At 39.9% G+C, this 21,338-nt stretch overlaps 1 protein-coding gene, 1 long non-coding RNA gene and 1 other non-coding gene across 19 annotated transcripts in view; 2 read left to right on the top strand and 1 right to left on the bottom strand.

Moving 5' to 3' along the window:
• Positions 1-21,338, top strand: part of Pam (peptidylglycine alpha-amidating monooxygenase) — a 274,763-nt gene that overhangs the window by 43,503 nt on the left and 209,922 nt on the right. The window lies entirely within an intron of this gene.
• On the bottom strand, positions 2,423-2,529 carry Gm24465. Its single transcript, XR_003949170.1, has one exon. It is a non-coding gene; the product is annotated as a U6 spliceosomal RNA (small nuclear RNA).
• B230216N24Rik (RIKEN cDNA B230216N24 gene) lies at positions 4,558-21,228 on the top strand. The gene is made up of 3 exons (NR_037993.1): positions 4,558-4,649; positions 19,136-19,235; positions 20,243-21,228. It is a non-coding gene; the product is annotated as an RIKEN cDNA B230216N24 gene (long non-coding RNA).

Raw genomic sequence — 21,338 nt, 5'->3', positions numbered from 1 at the left:
ATTTTTTAAAAATATTTTTTTATTACGTATTTTCCTCAATTACATTTCCAATGCTATCCCAAAAGTCCCCCATACCCTCCCCCCAACTCCCCTACCTTTGCAAAACACATGAAACTGAAGAAGAACGAAGACCAAAGTGTGGACACTTTGCCCCTTCTTAGAGTTGGAAACAATCACCCATGGAAGGAGTTACAGAGACAAAGTTTGGAGCTGAGACAAAAGGATGGACCATCTAGAGACTGCCATATCCAGGTACCTGGCTTTCAATATGATGGCAGGCCATAGACCTTTCTACCAGTTCTTGTACTTTTTCATTAGCTCAGTGTGGATTTGTTTTAACTAAAATCCCAAGTCCCAAGTGTTGATTGTAAAGCCCCATGCACTTCCAGTATGTACTGTGCTGACTTGGAGTTAGATAAGCATCCGACCAAGAGCAGAACATCCAAGAGAACTGATCCTCTGGGTTAGGAGGCAGTGCGGTATCAGTGGATTAAGGGTGCTTTGTCCTATCCTCAGAGATATGTATGGAGGAGAGAGCCCAATGGCCACTGGAGCTGACTGCTCTGACCTTAGAAAGTAGCTTGAAGCTGGGCAGTGGTGGTGCACACCTTTAATCCCAGCACTTGGGAGGCAGAGGCAGGTGAATTTCTGAGTTCGAGGCCAGCCTGGTCTACAGAGTGAGTTCCAGGACAGCCAGGGCTACACAGAGAAACCCTGTCTCGAAAAACAAAAAACAAAACAAAACAAACAAACAAAAAAGAAATTGGCTTGAACATCCCTCTGGACTCTAACCTCCCTTTGCTTCTTTCATAAACCAGCTTGCACTCATACCAGATAAATATACAAGTCAGGCTGATGGCCGTGTGGGTTTCCTAACTTCAGTTTAAAGGTTAGGGTGTTTCCTGGAGGCTAGACTTAGGTTTGACAAATACACTCATATTGTAAAAGGATAATTTCTCACTTTAAGTTTTGATTTGTTTCAGCCTGGGTACTAGTGAAGCTTTCAGATTCTCAAAGGATAAGCATATTGTTTTTCTGACGTTAGGACAGATGCAAGGGGGGGTCCAGCTGGAACCTGTCAGACCACAGGAGAGTCTAGTCTGTTACTGGGTACATCTGTCTTTTCGCCCAGCTGTGCTTCTAACCTCTGGACCTTGTGCTCCTGTGGGTGGTCTAATGTGGGCGTGAACTTCACCAGTTGCAGCTCTTAAGAATAAACACAAAGGCAGACAGGTGGTAGTGTTTTTATATAAAGTTATCAAGTGAAGAATTTATGATCTGTAAGAAGCCAGTGACATTGCACTGTTGGGAGAAGAAAATTAATGGTGGAGGGAAAAGGAACAAGCATATTGAGTAGGATACACTACATGTAGCTGTTTTTTAAAAATTAAATTACAGGAGAATAAAAGCTATCTCAGGATGAATTGTGGGTAGGAGCTAGAGAAATTAGGTCCTTGTCTCCAAAGAAACATCTTTGGCAGACCACATAATCTGGCCACCTAGGGCCATTGGCAGGATTTATTTCCTGGCAATCTTCTGTGTTTTCTTTAGCGCTTTATAGTGTTAGAGATCTCATGGTTTTTGCCTGATGTGTGGTTGTACTCTTCCTGTGATTGTTCTTTAAAAATAAATCTAACAAACTAGTTGTATTGATGGATTGTTTTGCCTTTTTGACTCACATCTCGGGAAAGGTCAGTGCACCTGCTTCCTTTGATGTGTCTGTTTCCTTGATAACTTTAATTCACTTTTACTTCCTAGCTCCATTCAACCAGGAAGGTTATTAAAAAAAAAAAAAAAAAAGACTTGTTTGAAGCATCCTTGAACGCCTGTGGTTAGTGTAGGACCTGGCCCACCAAAGCTGTGATGAGCCCTCTGTGGATTCAGGAGCCAGGATGGCTACTACCACAGAGCACACTTAGGTGGATTTCTGCTTGTTGAATTCATGGCTAAATCTTCTTTAAAGTAGTTAATCATATAAAGATTGAAGGACAAACATAATCTGTAATTTAAATTGCCCAAAGTGTCACTCCTAACATTTGTGTGTGGTACACCTTCTAGATACTTTTTTAAAAAATTAGATGTTTATCTTTATTTACATTTCAAATGTTTTCCCCTTTCCAGGTCTCCCCTTTGGGAAACCCTGTATCCCATCCCCCCCCCCGCCTCCATGAGGGTGCTCCCCCACCCACCAACTCCCGTCCTCCTGCCCTGGCATTCCCCTACACTGGGGCATCAAACCCCATCAGACCCAAGGACTTCTCCTCCCACTGATGTCCAACAAGGCCATCCTCGACCACATATGTGGCCAGTGCCATGGATCGTTCCATGTGTACTCTTCAGTTGGTGGTCCAGTCTCGGGGAGCTCTTGGAGGCGGGGCAGGGAGTCTGGCCTGTTGACACTGCTGCTCCCTCCATGGGACTGAAAACTATGGAATGCTTAACAAATTTGCATGCCATCCTTGCGCAGGGGCCATGCTAATCGTCTCTGTATTGTTCCAATTTTAGTATATGTGCTGCCAAAGTGAGCACTTCTAGATACTTTTCAGTGTATATTCATATAAACAGAAACAGTTTGAGATGTGATTTTATAAAGGTCAGGCTAGCTTCAATGACCTTGAACTACTGAGCCTCCTGATTTACCTCCTGATTTCTGGGATTACAAAGATGAGCTGGCACACACAGTTATGAGCACGAGGGATTGAATTCAGAGGCCCTCATGAATATTACACAAGCATTCTACCTATCAGCTATATCCTCAATCCAACAGATGTTGTTGTTGTGGGTTTTTTTTTTTTAAATCATGCCATATGTGTAGAGCAATATGTTTTTTATACTTAGTGTATATGGTGTGTACATGCACATGAGCACGTGTGCATGCTATAGCATGCATGTGAAAGCAAGGAAGCAAGATAACAGTTTTCAGGAGTTGGCTCTCTCCTTCCACCATACAGGTCTGGGATGCTCAGGTTGTCAGAGCTCAGTATCAAGCAACAGACTTGACCAGCCATCTCCTTGGCTCTCAGTAGTACTCCTGCTTACCTACCATCTTGCTGAACTTGGTCTGTTTTGCTTTTCAAACAGGATCTCAGAAAGCACAGATGAAAGAACGGAAGCTTGATTGGAAAGCTCTCTCTCGTTAACTGACTTAATGGCATGCTATGTTTTCCTGAGACTACATGTTACAATTCTGCTCTCATTTTTTCTCAAGCTCTACAGGAGTGAGAACCCCCCAACTTGTCAATTAGGTTCAAAAAAAACCTCTATATTTTTTTCAGATTGGAAATTGGTACTGTTCTATTCCATTTACTGTTTTTGAAGCCACTGGTCTGGTTAGACATTTGTAAACTGTTTACTTACAAAGGAAACATTAAGAGGCAGGCGTGGCATCATCTAAATTGAAATAGAGATAATAATAGTGCCTTTGAAAGAGCTAAGATCTAAGTATATAGTACAGAGTGACAACCTTCAGTTTATATTGTGCTGTGACTGTCTTAAGGAAGACCTGCCCACTTTCTTGCTTATCCTTACAATTGCAGTAGTTACAATAAAAATTAGATCCCGGTATTGTTGAAAAACATGTCAATCAAATATGCACGGGAGAGAAAACAATAGTTTTCATACTACAGATGATAAATTATATACTTATTAAAGTGTTGCAACCGATCAGATAAGCAGAGGATATCATTATAGCCTCAGTTTGACGCTGGCACATGGTTATTTTCAGCAATTACTCTAAACCTGGTGTTGTTAAAAGGGCTTGTGTTCTCTTCAGCATGGGTGGCAGAGGCAAGGAAGAACAAAGAGTTCAAAGGAAAGCTTTATGTTCTGTGTGGCTTTCCAGGGAAGGGCATCATTACAATAGAATTTATTCTGCCTTTGACACAGACGACTTCACCAAGAAAACTGTAGCATCAAGTCCTGCTTTCCTGGCTGATTTTATCAGGGTGTAATAACTAGCCATTTCCCTGGAGGTGTTTTCTGCATAAGTGACCTGTTGGCAAGGATTTAGTGGAGCTCAGAGATTAATGGACCCACAGCTGCCACCTTCCAGAGAAATAAATAGAAAGAATCAGTTGTCATTGTTATCAGCATGCAGACATCCTAAGGCACAGATGTGGGCTTTCTTTTCAAAGTGAATCAAGCATTCACTCTCAAGGAAAAGGATATTTGTAATGCAATAATATTAATGCTTGTTAAGTGAGAGAATTATATATGAAGCTAGACTTCTGTTACCTCGGAGCATTGGGTATTGACCTATGCCTTCCTTAGAGCTCTGTGTGTGAAAAGGATGTTGCCAATGGAACGGTGTAATGACATTTGCCATTAAGAAGTCATGCTGAAATTAGTAATTCCAGAATTCACTGAGTTCTTCTGCTCTGCGTCACAGTTGCTGCCTCTGTGACAACCTTCCTTTCCTACTTAGCAAATCCAAGCCTGGTCGCTTGAGCCCCAGGAAGTTGTTAAAGCAATTAAAGGCGGCTGTCTCCCAGCACATTGCTCCGTTACCATAGTAGCCTCTGCCTCCAAGTCTCTCCTGATGATGTCAGTATGCATACACGGGTTGCTCAGAGCATCTACGTGGGGATGATTCATCCCACAATAAAGCCCCTCTCCTGTTGCTCTCCTGCCAGTGTGATTAGCAATGGAGGGTAAGTGCTTTGTTTAATATACTATTATAAGAATTACCAAATGTCTCTATTATTTTGCTTTAGGTTTCTTGTGTTCTAAAATATACTTCTAACTGAAACATAATATATAGGAACAAGCTATAAATCTGTTGTCGGGGATTGGCTAAAATTTTCCTATATATTATGTGTATGTGTGCATATGTGTGTTCACATGTAGGGGTGGGCTTATAAAAATCACTGTGAATGCACAATGTAATACCTCTTACCCCCTGATAAGCGAAACCAGCATGCACACTATAGCTTTCCTTTTAAACTGTTTGCATTCCATAAAAAAAAAAAAAACTTAACATATTTTTTACAGGTGTCATAGGGCAGCTAAGGCTCTTAGAAAGTATGTGAATTATACATTTTTTTACTGATATTTTATCCATCTTAAGTGATAATAACAGGATATGGGAAGGTATTGTCGGAAGTTCAGTGTCTACTGACAGTCATAATTGCATACTTCAATCCTACTTCCATATGTTTCTAATATTGCAGAGGAGTGAACTTGGTGCTTGATGAAATACTTACGTATGCCTCCCTTCCTGAGGCTGAGCATTTGTCTTCACATCTCTGCAAAGAGGACTGTGCAGTCTCTTATGGTGTCAGGGGGAGAGCTATGAGTGAAGAGTCCCTTCTGGAAGTTAGTTTTCTGTTTCAGCTTTTCTCCCCCAAACTGTCTCATCAAGAAATCCATAGACCTCTCTTCTCCATCACCACACCACGCATTCTGCCTGTGGTTCCTTCCCTGGATCCCCAGTAAACAATTTCAGTACATCTGGTAGTGAGCTTTAAGGAGAGTAGAAAAGGGTGATTTCTAACTGTTAGTAAATAGCTTCGCGAGAGGACAGGGGCTTGAGAATGGCTCGTACAGAGACTACCCATCCTTCAGGAAGCTGAACCTTTGTTCTGTATAGAAGTCAGGCGCATGGCTTAGTTGACAGGGACAAGAAGTGGTTTAGACTGTTTATTTCTAGAGTCTTGTATTTTTAGAATACCGTGGAATATGGTCTATATAATTTGTTTCTGGGAAATTATGTTAATGGAACATTAATGCTAGATGTAGGTTTCTATAAAGAGTAAGTAAGAAATAATGGTTGTAAGAGTATAAAGCCATACTAAAAGTTACATTCAGCTCCTTGGAACTGAAGGATGTGTCATATGTATCATAAGTGTTTATTCTTTGAATTTTCCCAGTCTTGAAACTATATTAAAACAGTGTTAAATTATACTTGCCCTTGTGTTTAATAAGTTATTCATTAATTGCTATTAGAAACTGATTCTCATAAGTAGAAGCAAATTCATCTACATTACAGTAGAGTAAATGTTGAAGAAATTGACTCAACCTAAACTGATACCATACTTGTAAAATCTCTTATTGAAATACACTCATAATGCTTGTGTTAGAAATAAAACTAATACGCTTCATGCTAAATTTTATCTTATTTTTTTCTGCTCATGTTTGCAGCAATACAACCTAATTCATTAGCTAACTGAATTCACAGTTTAAAATATATATTCAGTTTCAACTTTAAAAGTTGAAAATAGTCATTTTCCAACTTGACCGTGCTAGCCATACTCTGGGGAAAATACACTTCAGGAGTCCAGCCTTCTTCCTGTTTGAGTTAGAAGCAGTCCCAGGCTATTCAGGAAGAGTGATCTTTAAAATTGCCTTAGGAGAGGGTCTCTTTTATTTTCGTGTCATAATGAAAGTTTTAAGTTTAACAGTTACATTTGTTCTTGCTGAAGCGTGGAGATGCCAAGTCTAAAGACTTGACAGCTTGAGGTAAATGAGATATGCATGAGACATGGCAGAAAGATGATTATGTCGGCTCTCACAAGACAGATAACTGGAAGAAAATCCAAAAAAAAAAAAAATTCCAGGACATTGTATGGAGAAAATAGATGTGTAAATAAACATCTAGAGAAGACTGAAAGCTCATGTTGGGAGGAGTCAGAAAAGCACCTTCTAAGACATCATGTCCCCAACGTCTAACCTAGGTTCTAGGTTTTATATGGCACCATCTGTTCTCAGGAACATATGATCCCCAGGTTAGAACAGGACCATATTTCTCTGGTCAGTGTCTAGCCCTCCCCCTAAAAGAAGTGATCTATGTAGCATGACTGAGGTGGTCATCTAGTCTCCCGTCATTTGCTCTACCCAGTTACTACAGGACTTACAGCTTACAGGGCACTCATGTCTCACCTTAGAGTTCTGTTGGTTACAAGTCAACACAATTGAGGAAATTTTTTTCCAGGAGGCTCTGAGGAAGAATCAAGTTCCATGCCCTCACAGCTTCCAAGGCTTTGCCGGGTCATAGCCTCCCTTCCCCATTGTCAAAGCAAGCAAGAGAGGACAGATCTTTGCACTGCTATCTTTCTGCTTCTCCATAGCCAAGAAAAAAAAAAAGCTTTCTGTTTTGAAAGATGTGTGATATCCCCTAACTTGGGTCCACTTGTATAACCCAGGACAGCCTAACCATGTTGACGCCTTTAACCTCAGCCACTTGCATGGTCATTATATAGCCAACATAGCATATTCAGAGACTCCAAAGTTTAGGGCATCAGCATCTTTGTGAGCCATTATTCGGCCTACTTCAGAAGCATAACATTAAGCTCACAAATCTGATATTTTTTATATAAAGCTGTGCCAATAGAGAACACGAAATTCTGACCTAATTCACTGAATGCCGACCTCCTGAAGGATAATAAAATTCCTCAAGATAAATAGTCAGGGGAAACTGAATTAGAAAGAAATGTTTCACCAACTCCAGTGTTCAAAACCCTATGTCACATAGGTGAGGTCTATAAAGTGACACTCTTCTCACTTTCATATTTTTATTGAGAGGCTAACATCAGATCGAGTTAATTAAACAAGGATGATTAGAGACTACAAAATTCTATTACTTAAGTCATATGTGGATGAGCCTGGGTGTATTTTTAGAATCTGAAGGGTAATGGCTGGGCCACTGGAGACCCAAATATGAGAACTAATAATCCTAAGATTTGAATAACGCTGCCGTTCGTTGATCTGTCAGGAAGCCATATGAATTATAAGCTCAAGCTGATGGTACTGGAAGGTTTGCCCTATGGCTTCCTTGGAAAGCCACACTATGTTCTAATGATCAATATCTCCAGGCACAGCAGCAAAACACACACACACACACACACACACACACACACACACACGTATAAAACAGTTATTGTAAATCAGACCTGAATCTTAATATAGGGTTCCATACATATTAACCATAAAATAATTTATATGTCATAGTTTTTTTTTAAACTATGTTGCTAAGAAACTGGCAGATGTGAGGAAGAAACTATGGTAGTGTTTGTTTTGGGCAGAGGTCCTCAGTTACTTTTGCTGTAGTTCTCTAGAGAAAAGCAGACATAAGGAAAACTGATTTCTGCTTATGTTCTTAAAGTAAAATTGGAAGGACTTACTAGAGAAAAACCAAACAGTCCATAGCACCCTGCTTAAAGTGCAGGGCATTGGCAAATACCTGTGCTGTAGGAAGTAGTTATTTTCATTCTATTTCATTTAGTGTCCATAGTAGTGTATGGCCTTAGGAGTCCATAGAAAATGAAAATCTGAGTTTCTGTTGTTAGGGTATTTGTCAATCAAAATAATATTAAAAATAATCAATAAGACCTGGAGAGATGACTCAGTGGTTAAGAGCACTGCCTGCTCTTCCATTCAATTCCCAGCAACCACATGGTGGCTCACAAACATCTGTAATGAGATCTGATGCCCTCTTCTCATGTGTCTGAAGACAGCAACAGTGTACTCACATGCATAAATAAACATATCTTTCAAAAATATAATCAATAAGTTATATAATTCAGAGAAACAGATAACTACTCGTATATGAAAGTAGCTGTGGGGATTTTAAAACTGGGTCTTTTCTTCTGTTGTCTTATTTACACATCTGTTCTCTCACTTTACTATGCACTTCTTTTCATTAACCATATAAACCGTTTCAAGTTCCCCCCATGAACAAAGCCCAAACACCTTTACATGTGAGTTGTTAAAAGTAAGAATATCCAGTATAATGAGTGCTGATTCTCTAGTTCTAGTAAATGAGGGTGAGGAGGGGATGTAATCTATTTCACTTGAGAGAAAGAGAGGGGGGAGGGAGGGAGGGAGGGAGGAAAGGAAAGGAAAGGAAAGGAAAGGAAAGGAAAGGAAAGGAAAGGAAAGGAAAGGAAAGGAAAGGAAAGGAAAGGAAAGGAAAGGAAAGGAAAGGAGAAAGGAAAAAAGAAAGGAAAGGAACGAAATAAAGGAGGGAGAAAGGAAAGAAGGAAGGAAGGAAGGAAGGAAGGAAGGAAGGAAGGAAGGAAGGAAGGAAGGAAGAAACCAATAAACAAAGGAAGAATGAACTTCACAGCAAAGCTGCTTTCTCTGTGATAGAAGAGACTGTTTCATCTTAAAGCAGCCAATGAACGGGCTCCATCGCTTTCTTAATCCTTTTTACTTTGTTTGAAAAATTATCTTAAAAGTTTTATCTGTTGGAAAAAATCAGAGATAAAGGAACTAATGAGAATTTGAGTTTTAAGAGTTTGGAATCTTCTTGGTCAGTGGGTGGTAGAGAAGATGGAAGGAGACTTCAAAACAGAAACTTCAAAGATTGTGAGGATAGCTCACTATTTTGAAAACTAGTTCAGAGTCTTATTTCTAGGGGGATTCAACTGCAAGGCAGCAGTTGAGGGGGGGTGGAGGGGGGGGTTCTCCTGAGTCTTGGTTAGTCCAGCTTCTTTGCAGATTGGAGAACTGTCACAACACCACCCATTTTTCTACCAATCCTACCTTCGGTTATTTTTCTTAATTATTGATGCTTTAATATTGTGTTGCTCACTAAAAATGGAGTGAACAGTGCAGAAAGAAAAGCAATTATTGAGATCTTTTGTGGAGAACCTTCTCTTCTGTAATGGCCTTATTTCTGCCACGCTGTGTTATGGAAATGGGATCCTACAACTGCTACATTTGCTTGAAATTAACTGTTTCTAAAACAGTCTTTTGAATAGGGGATTGATGGAATTAAAGGGCCCTCTTTCTCTCAGCTGAATCTCATAGCCTGGGGCAAATAGGGAGGAAAAGATCCCAAGTGTCATACTTTAAAGGGTTTGAAAGCACAGAAATAATGCTTGCCATTCTTCCACTGGGGCTTGCTAGACTGATGCTTTGTGGACAAGTCAAGTGGAAAAGCTTACAGAGAATTGGTTCCTATGCCTGTTGACTGTCTGTCATAAACGACGTAGCAAAAAGTGAGGAGACTGTGGCAGGGATGGAAGTTTGATTTGTGGAGGCAGCCACAGCCATGCTGGTTTCATGAATGAGTGTTGGGTACTTTTCCTCTATGCCAAAGATATAAGAGAGGAAACTGGACACTATCTGGTCAGCCTTTAGTAGTCTCAATAAAAAAGCTGTGATCATCTTCTCAAAACATTAATTCAAATTGCCTAATAGCACTTATATGGTACAATTTAAGCTAAAACATGCCCAAGAAACTCAGTAGAGGAAAATGAGAGCGTAATACCATTTATCAATTATAATATTAGAGCACAGGATTCAGGTAGCAATGTTTGCCATATTAGGCAAGTTCATCTTGGTCCTCTTCTACCAAAATGCAATCACAGTAATTAATATAGAATCTTGCCTTCACTCAGGTGAGATTCACTAGTCAGTGCAGAATTAATGGACACGACCATCTTTGGCTTCCAGAGTATGGACTAAGAGCATGCGCATGTACATGCACATGGAGAGTGACTGGCTTTTTTTTGTTATTTATTAACTATCGTTTTACCTGTCATACTAATGCTTGATAAACAGTAATTTCAGTAGAATGCAAAGCATTCACTTTGTTTTAATCCAGCTAAAGAATACCCTTTTCTTAAAATCCCGAGTTAGCTATTAAAAAGAATGAATTTATGAAATTCCTAGGCAAATGGATGGACCTGGAGGGCATCATCCTGAGTGAAGTAACCCAATCACAAAGGAACTCTCACAATGTGTACTCACTGATAAGTGGATATTAGCCCAGAAACTTAGGATACCCAAGATATAAGATACAACTTCCCAAACGCATTAAATTCAAGAAGAACAAAGACCAAAGTGTGGACACTTTGCCCCTTCTTAGAATAGGAAACAAAACACCCGTGGAAGGAGTCACAGAGACAAAATTTAGAAGTGTGACAAAAGGATGGACCATCTAGTGATTGCCATATCCAGAGATCTATCCCATGATCAGCTTCCAAACGCTGACACCATTGCATACACTAGCAAGATTTTGCTGAAAGGACCCAGATATAGCTGTCTCTTGTGAGACTATGCCGGGGCCTATCAAACACAGAAGTGGATGCTCACAGTCAGCTATTCAATGGATCACAGGGCTCCCAATGGAGGAGCTAGAGAAAGCACCCAAGGAACTAAAGGGAGCTGCAACCCTATAGGTAGAACAACAATATGAACTAACCAGTACCCCGGAGCTCTCGTCTCTAGCTGCATATGTATCAAAAGATGGCCTAGTCGGCCATCACTGGAAAGAGAGGCCCATTGGACACGCAAACTTTATATGCCCCAGTACAGGGGAATGTCAGGGCCAAAAAGGGGGAGTGGGTGGGTAGGGGAGTGGGTGGGGGTGGGTATGGGGGACTTTTGGTATAGCATTGGAAATGTAAATGAGCTAAATACTTAATAAAAATGGGGAAAAAAATCCTGAGTTACTTGATGGCCAACCCATTGTTATCTTGTTAACCTTTTTATTGCTCAGCTCTCAATTCTGGTTACCTAACTGTAAAACTCTGGTGGGTGATTTTCTCCTGTTTGTTTTGCTTCACAGAGCACTTTTTTTTTTCACAGACACCTCCAGGTATGGCATACACATCCCTCACAAACAGTTATGTTACAGCCATTTCTCTTGTCTGTCTCTGGCTTCCATCTTCCTTTGAGCTTCTTGTGAATTATATTTCAAGCAAATAACTCCCATTCATGAAACAGTATTGTGCTTCATATGGAGGCCACTGGCCCTCATTTCCCAACTAGAGATTCCTGTTTGTGGGTTTACTACTCCCTTTTGAGAAGATTGGAGACATTATTGAAAAGCTAGGCTAATGGATGGGCAAAGGAGGCAGGTAGCTGGTCAGCCTAAGGGGTATGGATCCTAGGAAGTCACACAAGCAGAAACACAATGCTTCTTAAACAATCCAAGTGAAATGGATTATGGTATGGTAAACCTTCTGTGTTAACTTAGCATATCCTTTCAACCAGCTATAGTCCATGTTGTGGAAACTTAAAATCTTTACATTGCATGACATTCCTACAGCTGTCTGAATAACTCATATGTCCTCTGGCCAATATTTCTCAGTTTTAGGTGCTCATATTTACAAAAGGAAGTCTCTATATTCTGTGTAGAAGAAACTCAAAAAGTTCTCTAAATGAGGTAAGAGGAAGACATACTTACCCTTGAATCAACATACAACAATTTGGATAGTTTTCTACAGTTATTTTTTAATATGTGAGCCTTGTGTGAAGTTTTTCCGGCAAGCCAAACTTTCGTGGCATGACTAGTTGTACAGAAACCATAATTTGAGATTTTCTTAGCTTTAGTAAAATGTTGCAAGTTGAAGTAATATTTGATTTGTCTGATCAGTGTATGCTTTATTTTAATAATCTCCTCTCCTGATTGGTTTACAGCACATACATTTTACTTCCATAACAGATAACCGACTAGCTATCTACTTTAAAGCTTTGGTCCTTGGAAAATTTTTTCATCTTCATACTAAAACCAAGAAAATGAATAGTTTAATGGTTTTTAAACTTGGTATTTAAAAAAAAAGAAAACAAAAAGACCACTGTTGATGGAATAATTCAGCTGGGTTATCAGAAATATATATATTTATGCTTCTGGACACTAGTAATTAATGGATCATAGTTATTTTTCAGAAGTGTTTGTCTTGGGTTGTAGTTTTATCCTCCTGATGATCTGAATCATGAGTGAGATCTCATGTTAATCCAGTGAGTTAGGTCACTTGGCCAGAGTGCTAGAACTCACTCTCTTGTAGTCGCTGGTTTTAATTCCTTGTCAGAGAAGCAGTATTGGGAGGGAGTTAAGACATGGCCGTGTGTTGAGATAAAATGGGAATATTAGGAGCATGAAATGACTCTGCTGTAAACTCCCTTAGTTCTGTGCTTCCTTCGCACACAACTGCCCAAGTGTAGCATGTTGCCTGCTTCTTGTCTCTAGTTTTCCTTTCTTTGCTTGAATAGAATTTATTTTCTTTTTGTATGTGTACATGTGTATGCCTGAGTGTGTTTATGTGCTCTATGTGTACAGAAGCCACCTGCAGATCTCCCAGGCACTGAAGTGTCATGTGGTTATGAGCCACAATGTGGGTGCTGGGAGCTGAACCCTGGTCCTCTGGAAGAATAGTAAATGTTCTTCTGAGACATTTCTTCAGCCCTAACTAGACAACTTCCTCCTCCTCCTCCTCCTCCTCCTCCTCCTCCTCCTCCTCCTCCTCCTCCTCTTCCTCCTCCTCTTCCTCCTCCTCCTCCCCTTCTCCTTCTCCTTCTCATTCTTCTTCCTTCTCCTTCTATTTCTCCTTCTCCTCTTTCTACTTCTCCTCCTACTCCTCCTTTTCCTCCTCCTTCTCCTCTTCCTCCTCCTCCCCTTCTCCTTCTCCTTCTTCTTCCTTCTCCTCCTTCTACTTCTCCTTCTCCTCCTCCTTTCCCTCCTCTTCCTCCTTTTCCTCCTCCTCCTCCTCTTCCTCCTCCTCCTCCTCATTATTTTAGTGTGTATGGGTGTTTTGTCTGCATGTGTATGTGTGTACCCTCTGGGTTCCTAGTGCCTTTGGAGGTTGGGTATCTGTTGAGACTGAATGAAGTTACAAACTGTCGTGAGCTGCTACGTGAGTGTTGGGAATTGAACCCGAGTCCTTTGGAAGAACAGCCAGTGATCTTAACCACCAAGTCATATCTCCAGCTCCCTTCCCCTTTCTTGAACCAATTTTTTTAGAACTTCCTCTCTACAGAATTGATATTGGTCAGTTCTCTTTGGAATTTTTCTTCACTTTTATACTAATGCCAAGAAAATGGATAGTTTAGTGGATCTTAAACTTGGTGTTTAACAAAAAGATAAAGACTGTTGTTGATGAAATAATTCAGTGAGTCATCTGAAACATGTATTTGTGCTTCCGGACACTAGTAATTATGGGTTTCGGTGCCCTTCCCTCTGACTGGACTTTTCCACCACGATGGAAATGAGTCACACTTCTCTACTGCCTGGAGCATCACATTGTCCTAATGTGTACTTTCCTGGCTCCATGCTGATTCTCTCTCATTCTCCTGACTCTAAAGCTGGAGTTTAGGACCCTGGTAAAGTCATTCTCTTAATGATCTCATCTGGTCTTGTAACTTTAAATTCCATCTGCCTACTGACAGAGTCCAAATTTGTATTTCTGATCCAAACCTCAGTGATAAACTATGGATAACATATTTCCATATGAGGTACCTCATACACATTCAAAGTGTGATTTGTACACTATTACTGCCACCCCATGCCAGAGCTGAGATCTTTCCCATCTCAGCCATCCAAGAGAACATCCTTATGAGCACTTAGTGTAAGCCTTTCCAGGCTCCTAGGAGTATGCATGGCTTATTTCTACTCCCCTCTTACAAGATCATATTTTCTATGGTAGTTTCTTTCCATCTTTCCTCATCATTTACTATGGACACATTATGGATACTCTTAAATATGTTTTTGAACAGTATCTTTTAGTAGCTACTTGTTTATAGTACACTTTATTAACTAACCCTTTATTGGTCAGCACTGGCTTACTTTCCATAACTTGGATGTAATTAAAGGCAGAAGGGAATATTTCATATGTCTAGTTTCCTGCTTGACAGTTACTACTCACATGTTTAGCACTTAAAATCAGGTCCTCTACATTGGAAGATATCTTACACGTTAAGTGCAAAATTAATTTGAAATATTTTAATAAGTTTTACATGGATTGACTTATGTGAAATTGTAAATTGGTTATATTGTGTTAAATACGGTATATTTAAAGGTTGGTTTTCACATTTGCCATTTTGCTTTATAAAATGTGACTTTCAGAATATTAAAAGAACATACCTTGTTTATGTTCTACTGTTATTAGATGACACTGTTTTCATTGTTCCAGCTTACTTTGGAGACATTCACCTTCTCTTCTTCTCATATCTGGAATCCAACAGTTATTAACCTTTCCCATTGCCCCCACGCAGTTCCAAACATCATTAGAGCTTGCTTCAATCTTGGCAACAGACCCTTAACCAGTGTTCAGATTTCTGAAGCTCAGTGGTAGTGTAGAACCATGACAATTCTTCCAAAGCATATGCTAGGTTGTGTCTCCCTTCTCCAAACTCTCAGAATGTTTATCTTATCATTCACTGTAAAGCAGGTGCTCAAAGGCCAGTCTTAAAAGCAGATCTCCTTATCATTTTGATCTTATTTCTACACATTCTGACACAGGCAAAAAATGTATTTGCCAACCAGAACAGTTATTCTAGCTCCTGCCTGGGTGGCTCTCACCCCACAGAGCACATGGTCTTCTTTACCACCTCAGATCTTCAGATGTTTGCCAAACCTTTCTGAAGACTTTAAAATTAGGACCTTATTATTTTTGATTGCCTCACTTAAGTGCTTTCCAGGTCTCCTTTTTGTTTGTTTGATTGTTTTTGTTTTAACATGAATTACTAGCTAACAAATTACAGTTTTCTTGGTAGTTGAGTTAATTTTTATTTCTGTCTCATGTGACCCTGTGACCTTGTCCTCTGTGATAGCAGGAAACTTTCTTTTATTTGCCACTGTGTCTCCAGCTCTAAGAAAAGCTTTCACCTGTATTAGTGACAAATAATTATCTCTTGAAAGAATGAGGAAGTGAATACAAATGTATGATGACAAGCTCCCTGGGAATTAACATGAGAACTGCAGGCATTGTGGGAAATGGCCTCATTTCCTGGATGGAAAGCAATTGAGGGGTCAACCTGGATGCTCAAGGTGAGTCTTTGCTAGAGAGGGCCTTAGGCCCTACATGAGAAACCAACACTTATATTGACGAAAAGTGGAGAGAGCTTTATGATCCTTTAAATTTGAAAATTAAAGTTATTTTGAAGCGACACATGAAATAAAAATTACACATATTAGTGGGGTGACCAGTGATGTTAGTCTCCATGTCTGTTCCATAAAAATTTAAATCAGGCTAAATGCATCTTTTTACTCAGTTCTGTGTGTGTGTGTGTGAGAGTGTGAAAAGTTCCAGAGTCTTTTTGTCTAGCTTTTTGGAATGTACAGTGAGTTATCATTATCTGCGGTTTCCCTGTTGTGCTAGGGTACTCCAGGACCCCTTGCTCTCTGATTGCATCCTTTCCCTTGCACTGACCTCCTCTGTCTCTCTATTCTCTAGATCTATAAGACAAAGGAGATCATGTTCCTTGTCTTTAAAACAGTTTAAACTCTTTAAGAAAACAGAAATAAAAGCAAGTTGAATTTTGGTTTCATCTGGCCAATGAAGGAAGAGATAGAGGACCTACTTGATGACAGTAATGCATAAAAGAGAAATCAAAGAGATTGGAAGGAGGTGGGAACCACTGGTAGCTGCTACATGTGGGGGAAGGGACCAGCTGTTGACAATGCCAATATTTGACATTGGAGTGAATGAAGAGAGAGAAGAAATGAGGAAGAGAAGGAGGGCAAAGGTTAAGAGATACATGACGATGAGTAAGCTCAAATGAGTCATCCTATGAATTTCTGAAATGATTCCTGCATGCTTCAAACATTTTAAATAACAGATGTACACTCTACAGTTTTTGAGGCTGGCTGTATTCAAACTCATGCTACGGGAATTGTTTCCAGGAGAGACTGGAAAGAGGATTCTGACTTTTGTTTCAGCTTCATGTAGAAATTTCATCAAAGCAACTCTAAACGCACACATTACAAAAACATGAATTAGCCCCCAATAAATGCATATCAAAAATAAGTGAAGGTATTGGAGAGAATGAACATGCACAGCTTCCGGAAGACTATTTGCACCCTAGGAAAGAGTAAGACCACAGGCCCTGGTATAAGTGTGTACCATCAAGGTCAGTATGCCTAGGGCTAAGCAAGTGAGCTGAAATTAATCAAGAGAGGAGGTGAGTGGGTACCAGGATGGAGTGCCTACCATCAGTTAGCACTCCTTATGAGAGTAGGAGACACCGGGGAGGATTTGCCTGGGAGCAATGGGGTCTGCTTTGCCATTCACAGGACCCACCTTGCCTGCAGCTTTGATAAAAGATGCTAAGAGGCCAAGAATTCAAGTGTAGGGGTTACGGAAATGAGCCTTGATAGTTTTTATGGGAGGTGTCAGGGACAGCAGAACAGTGGGTCAGAAGTTGAGTATACTTTGAGTCCAGCATTGAAATGTTTGCTGAAAGATTGGGTATATGTAAGGAAGAGAGGGAACTAGAGGTAACTGGGAATTCATGCCTAGACAGGTTGCAAGGTAGAATATATAGAAAGCAAATGATATGTCCCAGTGTGATATTTACTGATGGCTCATGATAAGGTGTAGAATAATTGATTTCATTGGCTTTAGTGGGATTCTGAAGGTTTTAAATGTCAGAGACTCTGCTTTGTCTCATGTACTTTCTCCTAATTGAAGTTTCTCTTCTCTCTCCCAGTGGAGAAACATCTATTATTTTCTGAAGCATTTATTCTTTGCTGTGGTGGATTATAGCTGCCTCCTCGTTATGTTGTTTAATTGGACTATTGGCTACAATTATAAACCTATTGAGTCATATACATTTACTTGTCTGGAGAAACGAGGCTTTAATGTTGTAATGTAACAGAGTAGAATGGATTGTATTCTCCACATTTAGTAATTTATTCTTATCACTAACGTATTATGGAGAAAATACGTTTTCTTTAAAAAATAATAGTCATTTGTTGCATTGAGAAAACATGCTGAAGGATGATGGGACTGTAGTCTGGTGAAAATTTAAAATTTTTAAAAGCAGGGAAGGGTGTGACTGGTCATTACAGGGCCGTCAGTAATTAATCAGGCACATTCTTTTTTTTTCTTTTTTCTTTTTTTATTATGTATTTTCCTCAATTACATTTCCAATGCTATCCCAAAAGTCCCCCACACCCTCACCCCCCCCACTCCCCTACCCACCAATTCCCATTTTTTGGCCCTGGTGTTCCCCTGTACTGGGGCATATAAAGTTTGCCTGTCCAATGGGCCTCTCTTTCCAGTGATGGCCGACTAGGCCATCTTTTGATACATATGCAGCTAGAGTCAAGAGCTCCGGGGTACTGGTTAGTAACAATTCAATCGGGCACATTCTTACTCTTCAGGGCTAAGGAGGAGGCACTGAAGTGGGAGTCACTGTTCTGAACAGTCTAAAGTTTCAGTGACTTTAGAATTATAATGGTGACTGGGATCTTATTTCTGAAATTTTGTGGTTTTAGAAGATTAAGTGTTTCGTTTAATACACTGAATTGTTAATCATCCATGATTATAAGAGTATGATAATGCAAATTGACTTCTGAACTCCATGGTATTAACACTGATGTCCAGTGGAGATCAAGTCTTTAATCATTGCTATGACAAAATAGTGTATGTCACCAGAGACACTGGGAAATAAAATTAAGGTAAGACAGTTACATAACATTAATGGTGGTAGATTCTCCAGACAAGAAACAACAAATTAGAGGTTAAATGGATGGATGAATGCTGCAGAAGCACATAAGGACCTGAGTTTTGTCCCTGAGCCCCTACATAAAAATCCACACACAGTGATGCACCCTGCAAGCCAAGCCCTAGAGAAGTGGGGAGAGGGGAAATTCTAGAGCTTGCTCCATACCTAGTCTTGTTACATAGGGAAGGTCCAGGTTCAATGAAAGACTGTGCCCAAAAAAATACAGTCATTGAGGAAGACATCTGACATTGACCTCTGGCCTCCACACCTCCATGCACATCTGCACATTTACATGTACACACATACACATGCATGTGCCACTTATGTATGTCCTCAAGGTAGAAAATAACAACATTTTATATGATAATATAAGCTTTTCTGATTATGCAATAAAATAGTTTAGCCAAATAAACACAACAAATTAGATTAATTCATTGAGTAATTATGAGACAACATATACTAATTCTATACATAGTATCATTGAGAGCAGCTCATTCTACTGCATTTTGGCATACTCAGATCTTGAACCTTCTTCTCTGGTTCCTCCTTATGTTTCCCATCTCTGCCCACCTCTCCTGACTTCCCCAGGCCTCTGCCCACCTTTCCTGACTTCTCTAGGCCTCTAGTCTCCTATCATCATTTTACATTCTTGCAACCCGATTTTCACATAAAACTCCTCTGTAAAATCCACCTGTAACTTTTCACCAGCTCTGGGGCATTCTTTTTTCTATCCTCATGTCAGTCTTTGACCCAGGCAGTCACCGCTCTCAAGGAACAAGTGTCCATGAAGAAGCAGCCTGAGCTGTTAGGCATCTGCCTTTGCTCAAGACATCCTCTGCCTAGTAAGTCCTTTCCTTTACCTCATTTGTCCCAAGAAACCCTACTTATCCATGGGAAAGTCTTCTTCAATATGGGCAAAATCAACCCTCTGCAACCCATTGTTTGCCTGTCATTCAAGGCCCTACTGTATATATACAGCCTTTTGAAAGCATTCAGTTATTTACAGGCAAGGAAGCTATACTGGCTGGTTTTGTGTCAACTTGACACAAGCTGGAGTTATCACAGAGAAAGGAGCCTTCCTTGAGGAAATTCCTCCATGAAATCCAGCTGTAAGGCTGTCTCAATTAGTGATCAAGGGGAGAGGGCCCATTGTGGGTGGTGCCATCCTTGAGCTGGTAGTCCTGGGTTCTATAAGAAAGCAAGCTGAGCAAGCCAGGGGAAGCAAGCCAGTAAGAAACATCCCTCCATGGCCTCTGCATCAGCTCCTGCTTCCTGACCTGCTTGAGTTCTAGTCCTGACTTCCTTTGGTGATGAACAGCAGTGTAGAAAGTATAAGCTGACTACACCCTTTCCTCCCCAACTTGCTTCTTGCTCATGATGTTTGTGCAGGAATAGCTACCCTGACTAAGACAGTATCTCTTGCTATGAAATTTTTAAAATGATTTTACTTTAAATTTCTTTTACTAAAATATAATTTTGTGCTATCATATATTTAATGTTTTTTAAACCTATAATCCATCTATAAATGTACACATCTAATTATAGATATTCTCATTTTAGTAGACAGCCAAAATGTTTTTAAGGCTTATTGTTTTTAGATACCATCTTTTTTCTTTACCTACACAAGTCCTTCAGTTGTATTAGAATTACCTTAGAGAAAGAATGCAGCACAGAACACTGCAGTATAACAGAAATATTTTAGAAAGAGATGCTGCTATTGATTCTGTTCATAATTGACAGTTCCTCCCCTCCTTTTTTTTTTTTTTTTTTTTTTTTGGTTTGGAGCCAGTATTGTATATGGGAATTTCCACTTTCATTTATGTCGCTTGTACTCCATGAAAATGTGCAGCCCTGGCAGTTACCCTGGATGGTTTTGCTGTCGTGATTAAAACACAGATGGAGCTCATCCCTTCCCTGGGTGTTTGATTGGCAGACTCTCTGTGATCAGCACTCTTCTCTGGTGAACACATCAGCGCCATCTGCCTTCTGTCTGCCTGGAGAGACTTGCCACAGTAGAGCTTCCTCAGCCTCACATGAACCGCTGCAAAGGATGTGCGCTCCTTTTGCTGAAGCCGTCAAATAAAAAAGCTTTTTCATGAAAAGCTAAATAGAATACATGAAGATTTTCACGACAGTAGGCTTCCGGATTAATGAAATATTCATTTAAATTGGACTTGGAGGATATGTCACTTCTTTTCTTTGATTAAAATATTTAGAGCATAACACAAAATCACTGTGTCTTGAAAAAGCCAAACTTCAAGGAAATTCAGCTGATGGGGCATCTTGTTTTCAGTGAGGTTGTTAAAGATGATTTTTCCAACCAGGGTCAGGTGCTTGGAACCGTTAGGTGAATGCTAGGCATGGTGGGAGTCCTCTTGTGTGCTTAAGAGTTTAAGAGATCGAACCCAATAGATAGTAAGCTTCTTTCAAAGAGAATGCTAATTTTAATGTTTTTATGACTTAAATAGATTGTAATAAGTTATTACTTCCTAATTTAGATGTTGGTATGACGACTGGGCAGACGCATGTTCTTGTTCCACATCAACATTGTATGACTGCAGAGTGTAGCCTGAGTGCTTAGGAAAGGGTACTTTTACGATATTGGAAGACTGGACATCGTGACATTAGGAGGAGGGAGGGGGTTACTGGGCTGTTCTAAAATTAGCAATGTGAAGAGCTGGTTCAAACTTAATTGCCTAGGTGTGGAAGAAATATACTTGTATTGTGCTTAATAATGTGAATTATCTGTATCATTAAATAACAGGAAACCCGTTTGAGTTTCTTCTTCCTGTCCAAATAAATAAATAAATAAATAAATAAATATAATTAACACAGTGAAAAATACTTTGTAGTATTTATGGGAGAAACTAAACAAATATTCTGTTGTCCAGAGAATATTGGAACAAAGTAAAAAGGACCAAGGTTGTGAAACATTTGAAAGAGCT

The sequence above is a fragment of the Mus musculus genome, chromosome 1 (genome assembly GCF_000001635.26).
Source record: "Mus musculus strain C57BL/6J chromosome 1, GRCm38.p6 C57BL/6J".
NCBI lineage: Eukaryota > Metazoa > Chordata > Mammalia > Rodentia > Muridae > Mus > Mus musculus.
The sequence above is the reverse complement of the archived record's forward strand: the minus strand, read 5'-3'. Positions and strand labels throughout refer to the sequence as shown.